This window comes from Lemur catta, chromosome 1, assembly GCF_020740605.2.
Source record: "Lemur catta isolate mLemCat1 chromosome 1, mLemCat1.pri, whole genome shotgun sequence".
NCBI lineage: Eukaryota > Metazoa > Chordata > Mammalia > Primates > Lemuridae > Lemur > Lemur catta.
The window spans coordinates 93,610,259-93,623,917 of NC_059128.1; the positions used below are offsets into that span (position 1 = coordinate 93,610,259).

Genomic DNA, 13,659 nt, shown 5'->3' on the forward strand with positions numbered 1-13,659 from the left:
CCTGCCTTCCCCTTACAAATGGTTTTCCTAAAACAATATCCCAGAGTCCAGGGAGAGAACTGGGTCTCCTGTGTTACTTCTCAGAAACACTAAAGGCAGCACCATTTTGGTCTGTTACAGTTACAACCAGGCAGGAATGGCCCTTTCCAAAAGTCATTCTTCATGTCATTGGTATATGTTTGCACATACGTATAGGCCTTTTGCAGTGGTTTTACTGGTTTGGAGTTTTTTTTTCCTCTCAGATATTAGCTAAGTGGTCAGCAGTGACATAGCCACACATCAACAGGTGGTGGGCTAATGTCCCAAATCTGTTGTCCCCCAGCAGTGTGATTCTGCTTAGAAGTACTGCTTTGATGAGTCTTCACAATTTTCTGCTCTCTCACTCGTGTGAGTTCTACATTCCAGCACATCTTCAATGTCTCAGACCAGGAAACTGAAAATATCAGTCATTTCTCTAGCTCTTGAAGACTTTAAGCACACAAAAATAGATCACAAACATTATTAGTTGGCTTAAGTTGTGCTACAGGGAGAATAAAAGATGTTCTCACCACAAGCAAACACAGTAGAATGGAAATAAATGAAAACTCATTTGGATGCAGATACATTACCATTCAGAAGTGTGGAGTATCTCTGTAGCTATTGTTTGTGCCCCTTAATCAGGTATCTCCTCTCTGCAAACAGGCAAAAGCTGTAAGGCGCAGGACCCAAAGAGGAGTCTGGAAGCCTGGCTTCTAGATCTCGCTTCCAAAAAGCTGCCCCGTCCCCCTGCTCAAGGCAAATGAATGCTCTGGGTCTCAACCTTCCCGGTTTTGCCACCCAAGGCTCTCCCTGCCAGTCCTCAGCTGGGCTCGGGGGTGGCGGGAAAGCCTCTGTGCTTCACTGTAGTCACGGAAGCCTTTCCTAGAGCCAGCCCTCCTTCACTTTGGGAGCCAGGTCTGGCTTCACACCAGGACTCCACGTTTACTAGCTGCCAAACCTGCCAAGTCCCTAAATTTGAGTTGCTCCCTCTATGAAAAGGAGGCGAGATTAGCACCTCGCTCGTGGGTTGTTACTGTGGGAGTCGAATGTACAGCTGAGTAAAGTGCACGGCACAGTGCTGGGCTCTCGGGGCACCCTCCATAAATGCTAATTGCCACCGTCCTCCACTTGCCACCTGTGCTCCAGAGACGGCCACAGATGATGCTTACTTAGTAGCCATCTGTGTGACCTGTACCCCAAGTGATGAAGACAGTCAGTAGTAGTCTCAGATACCGTTTAGGTATCCTAGAACCTGCACTCACTGTGTAAGGGTTATTTCATTTCAGCTTCACATCGGCGTTCATTTTACTAACAGGATCAGACTCATAGTTCCATAGCACCTGAGTAGTGGGGCTCAGGCTTCAAACTCTGGCCTGTGTGACCCCAAGGCCCTGTCACACAGGGAAGAAGTGGTCCTTCTTCCGCTTGTTTCAGACATTTTGCAGCAGAAGAAAAACAGCTACTAGATACAGGTGAAAACATGGAGCAGCAGGTATAGTTAGGAGGAAGCTGGAAAGATGTAGGCTTAATCTACCGTTTAGAAGCTGATAGGACCATGAGTGAGTAGTTTAACACCTAATTTCTCTCTGGGTTCCAGGAATCAGATGAGATAATTATGAAGCATCATGCCAATTCGAAGAATGATTACCTGTTTCCACATGGTGCATGCCCTTGGTCTGACCCAGTGTGATAACCTCTGAACATGGCACTCTGTGAGGTCAGGGCAAAGAGATTAGTTGGGACTCTTCAGTATGGAAAGGCCAGGGCTGGAAGCCCATGTGGTCCTCATTTAGAGAATTATGAATTGTAGAGCGAGAATTCAAGATTCATACTCTGTAAGTGCTGTTGCTGAAACTTCGCAGGCCCAGGTGTCAGAAAGAACAGCTGGAACGGTTGTCTTGTTCAGAGTTAAACATTGTGGAACTCCATAGAAAAAGGGTACAGGGTAAGAATATAAGCATCTTCAAAAAATATAAATTTGTGATGAGATTTCTACAATCTCTTTAGAAAAAAAAAAAGAGTCCTTTGTGGATACATTCTGAACTTCTTGAGGCTGGCATTGAAGAGAACAATTCCCCTACTTGTTGCTCCTAGGGATGTTTTTAGCAGAAATATCTAATTTTTGCGTACGCTGCTATGTCTACTCTGGAGTTCAATACTGAGGGCCTGATTTTTTTCTCCAGGAAAAAAAATATATATATAAAATATATATATACATCTTTTTTACTTGAACAAATAGTTGAGTGTGTGTTAACCACTTTTTCAACTTGTCAACACTACTTGTAGATGTGAGTTTTTTTAAAAAAAATACAGTCCGATTATACATAGAGGGAAAAAAAATAATCTAAATCCTCCAATCAAAAAGCATGAGGGTGTTCAGGGAGCCATCATTCCTAGAATTGGAGACAAGGGTTTGGAAAGAAATTAGAAATGTCAGGCAGTACAAGAAGTGTTCCTCCCATTATATATACTTTTTGACATTGAGGGTTTTCAGAGCTACATTCCTCCAACAGATGTCATAAATTTTGTTTGTCAAACAATGAATGAAGCTATGTTGAGAGTTCACTAGTAAGAATGTAACTTTTGCCAAGTTTCTGACAAATGGGCACGGACCCAGAGGATAAGGCTGGTTTCTGCTGCCCGTGAGAGCTGATTTCCATTTGTTACCAAGGCCATGGAGAACAGAGTCAGTCAAGGCTTATCAGGGCCTGCCAAGGCTGATGTCCTGGACTTACATGCTGACTCAGAACCGGAAGGAGCCTTAAGATCATCGGCGTCTGAGGAAAATGAGATGTAGAGAGATTAAGTGGCTTGCTCAAGGTCATTCAGCTAGTGCAGTTCAGCTCCCATCGGGGCAGGCAGCAGCGCAGAGCGGGACCTGGAAACCAGAGAGGCCAGCTCTGCATCCCGCTCCGGGCTCACTATGTGACCCTGAGCTCATGTCACCCAATGGGCAGCGATGTCCTCATCCCTAGAGGAGCTGGTTTCGCCTCTTCCCATGCTCATGCCCTTCCTCAGGGCCGAGCACTGGATGAGCTAACGGCTGTCATGGCCACCCCTCCAGTGCCTTTTCTGTTCCTCAGCCCCAAGATGGTTCCCCCCTGCATTGAGTCCTTAGGGAAACTGAAACTTCCTTCTTTTGGAATGAAAATCCCTAGTACCACTGCCCTGGAGGGTATCAATTGCCTGACCACAGTACCCCACACATGGAACACAAATACGCTTGTTGATTGGACAAATGGCCCAGAAAAAAGCACAAGTGACAGTCTGGAGGTTGCTGATCACCTGTGCACAGGAGGCGAAGAATGTGTCAATGCAGTTGATTGAAATCTCACTCTTAAGCAAAACGCTGGCCCTTGAAAGTAAGCTCCCGTTACTCCATTCTCAAGCTGCCTTTGCATTTGTTGTCGAGTGGAAGTGGACATAGTACAGAACGCTGCGCGCAGCTCTGGCAGCGGACGCAAATGGAGGCAGTTCAGGCCTCATTTGTTCCTGAGGAGCCACTAGGCAGGACCGCTGTGGAATCTGCTGTCGGCAGAGGAAAGCTGATGACTGGAAAGGTACAAAGTGCTTTGTATGTGTGGCAGAGGAGCGGTTCTCGCTGTGTCCCCCCAGGGGCCGGGTGAGTGTGGGCAGGCTGCAGGAACAGAAGGGTCAGTTCCTCATAGTGGACGCTGTGCGGGGCTGGGGGACGGGGGCGGGGGGGGGGAGCCGATGCACTTTATGATGGTGAGTCCTGGTCTGTTTTCAACTCGGGAGGTACTCGTGTTCGGAGTGCCACCTTTCCAGTGGAACTCTTGTTTAGGCTCATAAATCAAATATTAAACTCCCTGGTACCTGCACTAAAATAATAAAACCCTTCAACCTTTCAATGAGCTGGCATTTGATGGCTGACCCCATCGTGCCTCAGCACCCCACTCTCCCCGCCCATCCCAAAGCCCACTTCCTCCGAGAAACCCACACCTCACCACAATAAAACAGTTGCCAAGGAACGATGTGAATCATGCTGTGGTCAAAGACACCATTATCTGAAGTGAGCCCCATCACTACTCCCAAAAGGATTAAGTATTGTTGCTAAAAGTGCAGTGATCTGCATATTAGAAACGGGAACCAGCGCCCAGGCAATGGGGGCTTTGTTTTTAAGGAGGATGCTGGCTTCATGGGGAGGGCTGGCGTATCTGCACCTCGGGATTGCAGCCAGCCGGGAAGTGATTAATTGCTGCTTTATTCAGCTTGAAGTTTGACATTCCCCTGACGTGTTTTCCTGCTATATTTACGCAAAGCACTCCTTTCCAGAACACTCCGGGACTGTCTGCCTAGCACCTGCCCAAGAAATTAAAAAGGAACAAGGCAGAATAATTTGTCCAGGAATAAGAATGTAAAGAAAATGTGCCTCAGTGAATTGTTTCTAGTCTCAAATCCTGACAAAACTGCTCACCCCTCTTCAAACCCTCTACTTGAAAACTCCTACCTGGAATTCCTCCTGTTTCTGGCTTTTGTTTGCTTTCTCTCAGACACAGGAAAGGCTTCCATATTGTCTTTTATTGATGAGAGAATATATGAAAATTAAGATTCATAATTTGACCTAAAGGACAAAGAAATTCCATTTCCATTTAAGAGCTGTTTACATTATTTTAGGGAATATAGGTTGGTGCTTGTAGGAAAATACAGAAAAAGTGTAAAACAGACTTCTTGCCCTGAAGGAGTCTATAAAGAAAGCTACTGAATATATGCACACACAATAATAATAATAGAATAAGATTATGTGGCAGATTGAGAGTAAATGATACAGGAGTACATGGAAAACAGATATCAAGTCTCCTTCTTGGGAGATTTTTTTTTTTTTTTTTTTAGAGACAGGGTCTCACTCTGTTGCCCAGGCTGGAGTGCAGTGGTTCAATCATAGATCACTGCAGCCTCAAACTCTTGGGCTCAAGAGATCCCCCTGCTTCATCTTCCGGAGTAGCTAGATCTACAGGTGCACACCACCACACCTGGCTAACTTTTATTTTTTAGAGAAAAGGTCTTGCTGTATTGCCTAGGCTGCTCTCAAACTCCTGGCCTCAAGTGATCCTCCCACCTTGGCCTCCCAAAATGCTGGGATTACAGGTGTGAGCCACCGTGCCCAGGAAGACTTTTAACCACTTAAAACCAGTAGAAAAGGCTCTCCTAGGCATGCTGTATAATTTTCTCATGGGTACTCCAGCCACAGGCAGTTCACCACTCACCCTCACCTCTCAAATCTTAGAAACAAGAGCTCTGCTGGCTTATAAAGGCTTTGATTTTACTATTTACTCTGGCCACCAAATTTTTTGTTCATTATTATCGCTTTTTTCTGCCAGACTCTCATTAAAAATTCTCTCATCCTACCCATTCCTTGCTTTATGGCATTTAATTTTTTCTTTAATTTTTTGTCTGACCATACCTTTGCTTTTATATCTGAATCTTTGGAAGAAAGAATATAAATAAATAATTACATAAACTCTTAGAGACTATAAAATCAGCTTTCTGTTCCACCAGGGAGGTCTAAAAGGAGCTTTTGATTTCTGGAAAAGCACATGGATGAGAATCGCCACTAACATTCACTTTGTCCATGGGAAGACTCCCCAGTGCTGTTTCTTGTAGTCATTAGAGCACACAGTGACCTGATCTGCTTGAGTTGCCAGACTAGAATTCAGCCAACTTCAGAGCCTCCCTGAAGGGTTAGGAGCCCGGGGCATCTCCAGATCATCCATTTCCCAGACTTCCAAGAAAGATGAATAGTGGGATGGTGTGAAAAAGAGAACTGGGTTTCACCGCTGTGTTAGTATGAACTGCTGAAGGTTGTAATCTCTCCTTTTGCCTTTCTAGTTTTGGTACCTACCCAAGAAATGTAAAATAATACTGATAAACATGGATAATTAAATCTAGATGGAAAAGACTTGAAACCTGAAGAATTATGGATTCCAATTTGTATTACAGCAATAGATGTGTGTTGTGTATTTAAAGGAATATGTAAATGTCATGCAGCAATTTGCAAGTTCCAATGAAAAGCCACTTGCCACATTTGGATACAGAGTTGCAAGGTAAATAAGCAAAATGTACAAATAAGGTAAAAGCCACCATATAATTTCATACATTTTGAGTTTTTGATTTGTCACAAAGCATTATAAAAACAGTAGAGAAAAATCTATAAAGTAAAAAAGGTCACCCATAATCTCACCACCATTTAAAAAAAGACACTTTTATTTTCCATATGTTTTGCTTGTAGGTGTATGTAAGGTTTTTTATTCAAAACTTTATTTTTTATTCAAAAAATTTGCATAAGCATCTTCCTGTGTTGCTAACCTAGTCTTCATGATATCATTTTGTGTTATTCTGGCTGGTTAATGTGACATAATTTGTTCTATTTTTGATCATTTGGGTTTTTCTAATTTTTTTGCTCTCATAACCAGGACTGATAAGAGATTCTTTGTAATGTGGATATTTTCTGACTTGTAGGAAATGAAAACACACACTTTATTGAAAAAAAGAAAGAAAGAAAAAACTGCTTCTTTTAAGCATAGAAATGCCCTAAAAATAGTGTTAAGCTGATTTTTAACTATGCAGTGTTTCCTGCTCCGGCCTGGACTGAACAGCTCTTATTTGATTCCCAGGCTTTTGGTTCTTAAAAAAGAAAGAATACAGAACACTTTTCCAAACTAGTTGGGGTAGGGGCCTTTAAGAAATCTAACTCCACACACGCTGTCTCTGTTTCTCCCCTTCCCTTGTCTCCTCCGCTCCCCAACAACAGCACATGAAATTGAACTCTAAGACATTCGTTCACTGTAGCCGCCCACTCTTTCCTGTACCCCTCGTCTAAACCCAGAGTTGATAAAAGTGAGTGATGGGTGTGTGGGCTTAGAGGCACTGCCCAGGGCCTCGGTTTGGGGAAGACCCTTAATTACTGGATGGTGAATAATGACAGGGGAGAGGAAGCAGCCATGAAAGAAACTTACACAGCAATGCTAAGGAGGCAGCCTAGAGAGTGGCTGAGATCCCAGACTTTGAAATGACAGAATTTGAAAGCCACCTCTGCCACTTACTGGTTATGTGACTTAAAGTAATTTACTTAACTTCTCTGTGATTGTTTCCCCAGCTGCAAAATGGGAATGATAATACTAGTACCTGCATCATAAAGCTCAGGACATGAATACCTAAGATATTGCATGTGAAGTTTTTAGTACAGTGCCTGATACAGCAAACTGTCAACAATGAACAACTCCTGTTGCTGTGTTATTTAAACACACCGAGTCTTGGATCCCCGCAATCAGCCCTTTGAGTCACCCTCCCCAGGACTCAAAGCCAAGGCAGCCCCTCGCCTTTTCCCTCCTCACCTGTTAGGCTGCCGTGTTGTGCTGTCTTCGTCTCCTTCAAGGCTGCGTCTGCTGTGCACTTCAGTGGGATGATTCATCAGGGTGGGTCAGAGCCCGTGGCCAGTTAGCCTCACAGCCCAGTTGGCTTTTCCCCCTGAAATCCCCGAAGCGGGCTTCATCACCCTGCAGGACTAAAATCCCGCATGCTAAACAGGAAGAATAGCCCCTATCCAGGCTGGAGAGGAGGGGCCTGAGTAGACCCCAAGGACCAACTGTCACCAGCTCTCCAGAGAGGCCTCCCCCAGCGGCATCCAGAAGAAAGTACCCAAGTCCTGTGTCTCCCCAGGGCATGGTCAGGGTTTGCCTCTGGGGTTAGGTTTCCTGGGGCTTCTCAATGACACCATGAAAGCCTAGCTCACCTGCTTGTTGATCTTACTCTCAGACACTGGAAGGTTACCTAAGGCACTTGAAAGTCAACTTCAGACAATAATAATATCCTGGTCCTCCTCTGGTGAAATCCTTGGCATCTAAGGTGCTGCGTTGTGCTTCCCTCTTGGGCTGGTGGCTCCTGCCTTTGTATCTCTTGCCTTTAAACCAGGGGCTCAGCAGGAGGAAGCAGGCTGCTCTCAGTCAGAGCAGGTCTTGCATATGCCGGAGGAAGCAGGAGCTCAAGGTTCTTAGCTGTGGCTTTTGCCTGGAGAGGATCTTGGGTGTAGGGCAGGACACAGGGACCCAGCCAGCACCAGGAACAAAAGCCAAGCATCTGCTCCATACTTTTGGGTCTGGTCGGCCAGGGTATCTGACACCAGGGAACATCTTTCCTTTCACACTCTATTGTCCTGAGGCTTCAATTACATTCTTGACCGAGAGCCCAGGAATGGGGATAGCAGGCACTCCAGAAATCCTCAGAGAAGTGACTGCATGAGTGTTCAGCCCGCCTGCCTCCCTAACCGTGGTGCACACTGCTGGTCTTCCAGGTAGGGGGGTCACCGCCACCTCTAACTAGCTGGGTGAGCATTGCTCAGCCTCAGCTCTGGGACTAAAAGGAGGTCAGTTCACCACTCATCAGAGCTGGATTATCCCTCAGGGGGTTGCCCTGAGTGCATCGACAAAAGCAGGGCACCCAAAAGAATGAGAAAAAATGATAGAATTTAATAATGTATATTTCAAGAAAAAGCATTGACAAAGTCATCATTGGAAAAATATGAATTTCCTTATAGTTTAGTGATATTTTATCTTCAATTAAAATGCTCTGGTGCAAAGGGTGTCGTCATAAATGGACTGCCTGTCTCACCCATGCCAGGGCTCACCACCGTGAAGAGCTGAGCCCCTCCACAGGCTTCCCGTCTGTGCCCTTGACTCTCCAAGGACACAACACTTTCACACTGCAGCCATCATCCTCACCACCACTGCTGATCACGTAGGGGAAATGCTGGCCACATTTATACCTTATGTGTTAGGTTTCATGGGCTTTTGTGAATCTGCAGCACTGATAAAACCCAGGTGCAATCCCTCGTTCTTCCCAGTTAGCAACTGGGGGATTTGGGACAAGTTCCTGGGCCTGTCTGAATTTCAGTTTCCTCCTGTGTAGAAGCCTGCCCCTTACGGTTGTGTGAAAGAATAAAAGATAGAGCCGGCGCAGTAGCATGCACATGTAATCCCAGCTACTTGGGAGGCTGAGGCAGGAGGATCGCTTGAGCCCAGGAGTTCGGATCAGCCTGGGCAACATAATGAGACCCCATCTCAAAAAAAAAAAAAAAAGGGGGAAAGAGAATAAAAGATAAAACGTGTCCAGGGCCTGGTACATGGCACGCTCTCAATAAATATTAGGGTTGTTAATGCCCTTTCTTCACTCCTAGTCCATTCTAAGAGGAAGATAGAGTAGGTCCCCTCTCTGAAAAGGAACCACCACCACCATCCAGGGACTCGGTACAGTAACTTTCCCTTTGAAGTAGTCTCATGAGTCTCAGACCTCCATTGCCCCAAACCTTGGAAGGGGAGGGGCTTCTCTGGAGAGAGGTTTGTTCCAAGGTCATTATTTTCTGAAATCAGTGTCTAATTTTTTCTTTTATTTTAGAGTCAGCCATCAGGTAAGCACCAGGTAAGTGTGTCTGAGAAGCCCACTGCCAGGGTTCCTTGGGGAGGAAATGTAGGGCCAGCCCTGAGCCCCCCTAGGTTTCAGCACGTCGTGCATGTCAGGACAGCCCCTTCCCCAGGGCCCTGTGGCTGCGAAACAGTGCGGGAGGGTGAGGAAGGGTGTCAGCTGTGCTGCCTGTGCTGTTCTGAGCACGGGAACCACCTGGGGATCTTGTCCAAGTGCAGACTCTGCTGCGTCTGGGCCGGTTTGAGGCTTTGCATTTCTCCCCAGCTCCAGGTCGTGCTGAAGTTGCTGGCCGCACTTTGAGTAGCAGGGCTCTGAGGCATGGCGTGGTGTGTAACATGGGCATTACTCAGACAGACTGTAGGTGGCATGGTGGTTAGTGGCAAGAAACAGAAAGCAATTCCTTCAGCTCGGGATTCCCAGGCCTAGAGAGGAGCACCCAATGGCCAGGCTCCGGGTAGGGCCTGGAGGGGAGGGTAAGGCCTGGGGGGAGATCCACAAGGCTGGGTACAGTGAGAGAGAGGTAATTCCTCAATTCCTCATCAGGAAATCGGGGCATCTTAGGAAGGGGACATGAGCAGTAGGTATCCAAAGCCCACAAATGCCCACTCCAGTGAGGATTCTACGGAGCCAGAGAGTGAGATCTGGAGGCCCTGATGGCTGTGAGACAGCTCCTGTCTTTGGCCCGTCTCCCCCTGTGGCTGAAGGGAGGAGGGGGTGTGCATAGCAGTGCTGCTGGGGAGGGAGGGGACAGAGAGGAAGGAACATGTGGGCTCTACAATGAAACTGGGGGTCTGAGTCCTCCCAGGGCCACAGCACTTCTTAGGGGGCACTAATGCACAGGCCAGGACGACGGTATGACAAGTGAGGTGCTAGGTGCAAAATGTAAGGCGGTGCCCATTCTGAAGTCAGGCAAGTACTTGTGCATGAATGCCTCCTTCAACTTTGCATGCTGGACACCTCACGTCACCCTGCTCCCAGCCCTGCTAAGGCAGATAATGGTCACACTTTGGTTTCCCTCTTTACTTCTCCGTCTGGGACAGTCACCTTGGCCCTCTGTGCCTCAGTTTTTCCCACAAGCGAATACGATAAGAACAAGTAGTGAGGAAGGAAGTCACTCACCATAAATATCTTCAGAACTTACTTACCTTGGAATGCGCAGCACCTAACCCTGGGCCTGGCACGTAGTAGGTGCTCAGTGTTTGTACAATGAATGAATGAGTCCCGTTACTAAATGGAAAGGACCCTTCAATATTTAACAGCAGTTGCCCTTCTCACAGGGTAGGGGCTATTTTTTAATCATCTTTGCACTTTCTGTGTTCCAGGAACATAACAGAGGTCAATAAAAGTCTGATGAATGTGATGGAGGTGAAACTCATTCCACCTGAAGGTAAAGTTAGTTGTTTGCAAGGTGTCAGATGTGGGACCTTCTTCAAAATATTGTCCCTTACTCTTTTGAAATTTCTCTGTTAATAATTTACCCCTTTGATTTCATTTTTCTTGTCCACTTGTCTTATTTTTAAAATGCCAGTGCCATTAAGGAAAGATTATATTAATAAAAAACAAAACTTTACCTCCTTTGCATATTTGCCCTGGGAATCCTTCAAACCAGAGCGTGACAAACTATGGCCTCTGGGCCCAATGCAGCCCACCACCTGTTCTTGTACAACCTGAGAGCTAAGAATGGTGTTTAAATTTTTAAGTGGTTAGAAAAAAAACACTGAAGAAGAATATTAGTTCATGATATGTGAAAATTATGTAAAACTTAAATTTCAGTGTTTGTAAATAAAGTTTCATTTATGCACAGCCATATCATTCATTTATGTAATGTCTATGGCTGTTTTAGTGCTGTGACAACAGAGTTGAGAAGTTGACAGAGACGTCATAGTCCACAAAGTCTAAAATACTATCTGAATAAATAGATAAATAAGTAAATAAAATACTATCTGGCCCTTTACAGAAAAAGTTTGTTGCCTCTAAAGGGAGGCTGTTTGTACTTCTATATTTATACCAATAGCTTGTTTCAGTATTTTTTACAAAGTCACTAGATATAATCTCATTTCAGTGGGAACACTCATTTTGGGAGATCCATAGATTCCTGGAAAGTTATGTGTAAATAGAAATCTTATTAATAAAATCATATTTTGAATATATTTTATATTTCTATTTAAAAGAATGATTTAGGTTAGAGAAGTGAAAATGTTGGCTCTCTAAGCTTGGGGGGGACGGATTTATTGGAAGCGAGGCCTGTATTATCCTAGAGACACCTCCTCTTTATCTTGTCTCTTCCTTGCTCGTCATAATTCTTGTGGCTCAGGCCCATGGGCACTGGCTCGCTCCATCCTTAATCTCAGAGCCTCAGCTCGCTGGAGGCAGACTGTTTGAGTTATGATCCAAGAACAAGAGAGACTTTTCCCAGGGGTAGAGAAGGCAGTGATTTACTCTGGGTAGTCCCAACACTATGCCTGGGAAATCATCTGTCTGCAGCTAAATGGTTTCCATACCGCAAGGAGTGGGGGAGGGAACAGGCAAGGGTAGGAATTCCAGAATTGGTTTTCCTCCCATTCTCCCACCCCCAGCCCAAGTTTATTGGTAAATGTGTGATTGTCATTCCCCCCCCCACAGCCCTCCGTTGTGCCCCGTGCATATCCCCCCATGGACTCTCTCACCAAACTTCTGGGTTTACAGCTGGTGAACTTCAAGGAAAGCAAACTCGGGCTGAGCTGCCAGCACAAGTATTTCCAAGTCGAGAAAGCTGACGACGTCTGACCTGGTGTGATTTCCGCCTGACCTGGTGTGATTTCCCCTGGCTCTCTGGAATTCTAGATTTTCCTGGATCTGCCAAAAGGGATTTTGTTGTCCTCACCAGTTTGAGCCTTGAAGCTCCATCTTCCCTTCTCACGTTAGTCAGTGTCAAGGTGTCACAGCACAGCGGAGTCTGAGAATTCTCGGGTCAGGCGCAGCATGTGGGCCTTCTGGCTGCACTCTGCGTTGCTGGGGAGCAATTTGAAACCCAACCCCACCTTCGGGATGTGAAATGAGGGGAGTGCACGGAAGGCAACAGGCTTGATCCTGCCTGCCCCGCTAGGGTCAGTCGGTAATGAAGTTTTCAGTCTCCCCATTTTCATAGCATAATGGAGTGTGGGTCATGAAATACCTTTAAACAAAGAACCTCCAACCTTTTCCTGGTGTGAATAAACTTTAAATTTGCCCAAAGTCATGGAATCAAAGATGTTGGAACCAGAAAGGAGACCTACTGTCACAGAGGTGGCACTGAAGACGCGATTGTTGAAGCAAGTTGCCCAAGACCCTGCAGTTCAGGGGCAGCAGGGTTCACATTAGGGCTTTTGCCTCTGTGGGCTCCTTCCTCCACTAAAAAATATTAAAAATTAGATTTTACATCTGCATTGGTAAGAAGACAAATATATTAATATTATATATCAAAACATTTTTTCCCCTCTGGCTTTAAAAGAAACTGAAGCACTTCCGTGGGCCGATGAAGAGTATCGTGGCCCTGGGCACTGTGCCTCCCGCGGCTAATGGACAGGTTGGCCCGGCTCCACCCCTCCCCCTTCCACCTTCCAGGGTACAGTTAACTTCAACAAGCAGAGAGCTGCTGTTTGCTGAAGGAAGTTCACAGTGCAGTGTGTTTCTTCCTTGAAGAAAGCCCAGTAATAAAAGGCAGTGGTGGTTGGGGGTGGGGAATGAGAACCAGAGAAAGCCCAGGACCGGAGTCCAGAGGCCTGGATCTCAGCTGGGACTTTGCCGCCTAACTCCTTAGTTGTCCGTGGAGACATAATTCTGTCTCTCAGGGGTAAGCTGAAGGTCAAGGGAGCCCAGAGGAAGGATCGGAGCAGGTGAAATGAAGCCAGAATCCAGATTCATCTTATTACCTTCTAATGGTGAGAACAGGCCAAAAGGCAAGCAAAAGCCTCGTCCCCAGAGATGGCAAGATCCCCATCGTGGGGAGTGTCCAGTGGCAGCTCCTACCCGGGAAGCTCTGGAGGAGGCGGGTGCATCAGATAGATAATGCCTGTGTGAGGGGATGGGGAAAATGTCATAGTGCATTTATGTCAAAGTGTCACAGTGGGGGGAAGGGGGCTGCAGGCACCTGGCCAGCCTTGCTGTTTGAGGGAGAAGCAGCCAGACAAGGGAAGTGGACTGCGTGACGCAGGCTCCCTGGAGAGCTGCCCTCGGCAGGGTGTG

General features: G+C 46.2%; 1 long non-coding RNA gene across 1 annotated transcript; it reads left to right on the plus strand.

The window, feature by feature from the left end:
- The first annotated feature begins 6,011 nt into the window (after window positions 1-6,011).
- LOC123630742 lies at window positions 6,012-12,815 on the plus strand. Its single transcript, XR_006732753.1, has 3 exons — window positions 6,012-6,083; window positions 10,779-10,843; window positions 12,079-12,815. It is a non-coding gene; the product is annotated as an uncharacterized LOC123630742 (long non-coding RNA).
- The last annotated feature ends 844 nt before the right edge of the window (window positions 12,816-13,659 follow it).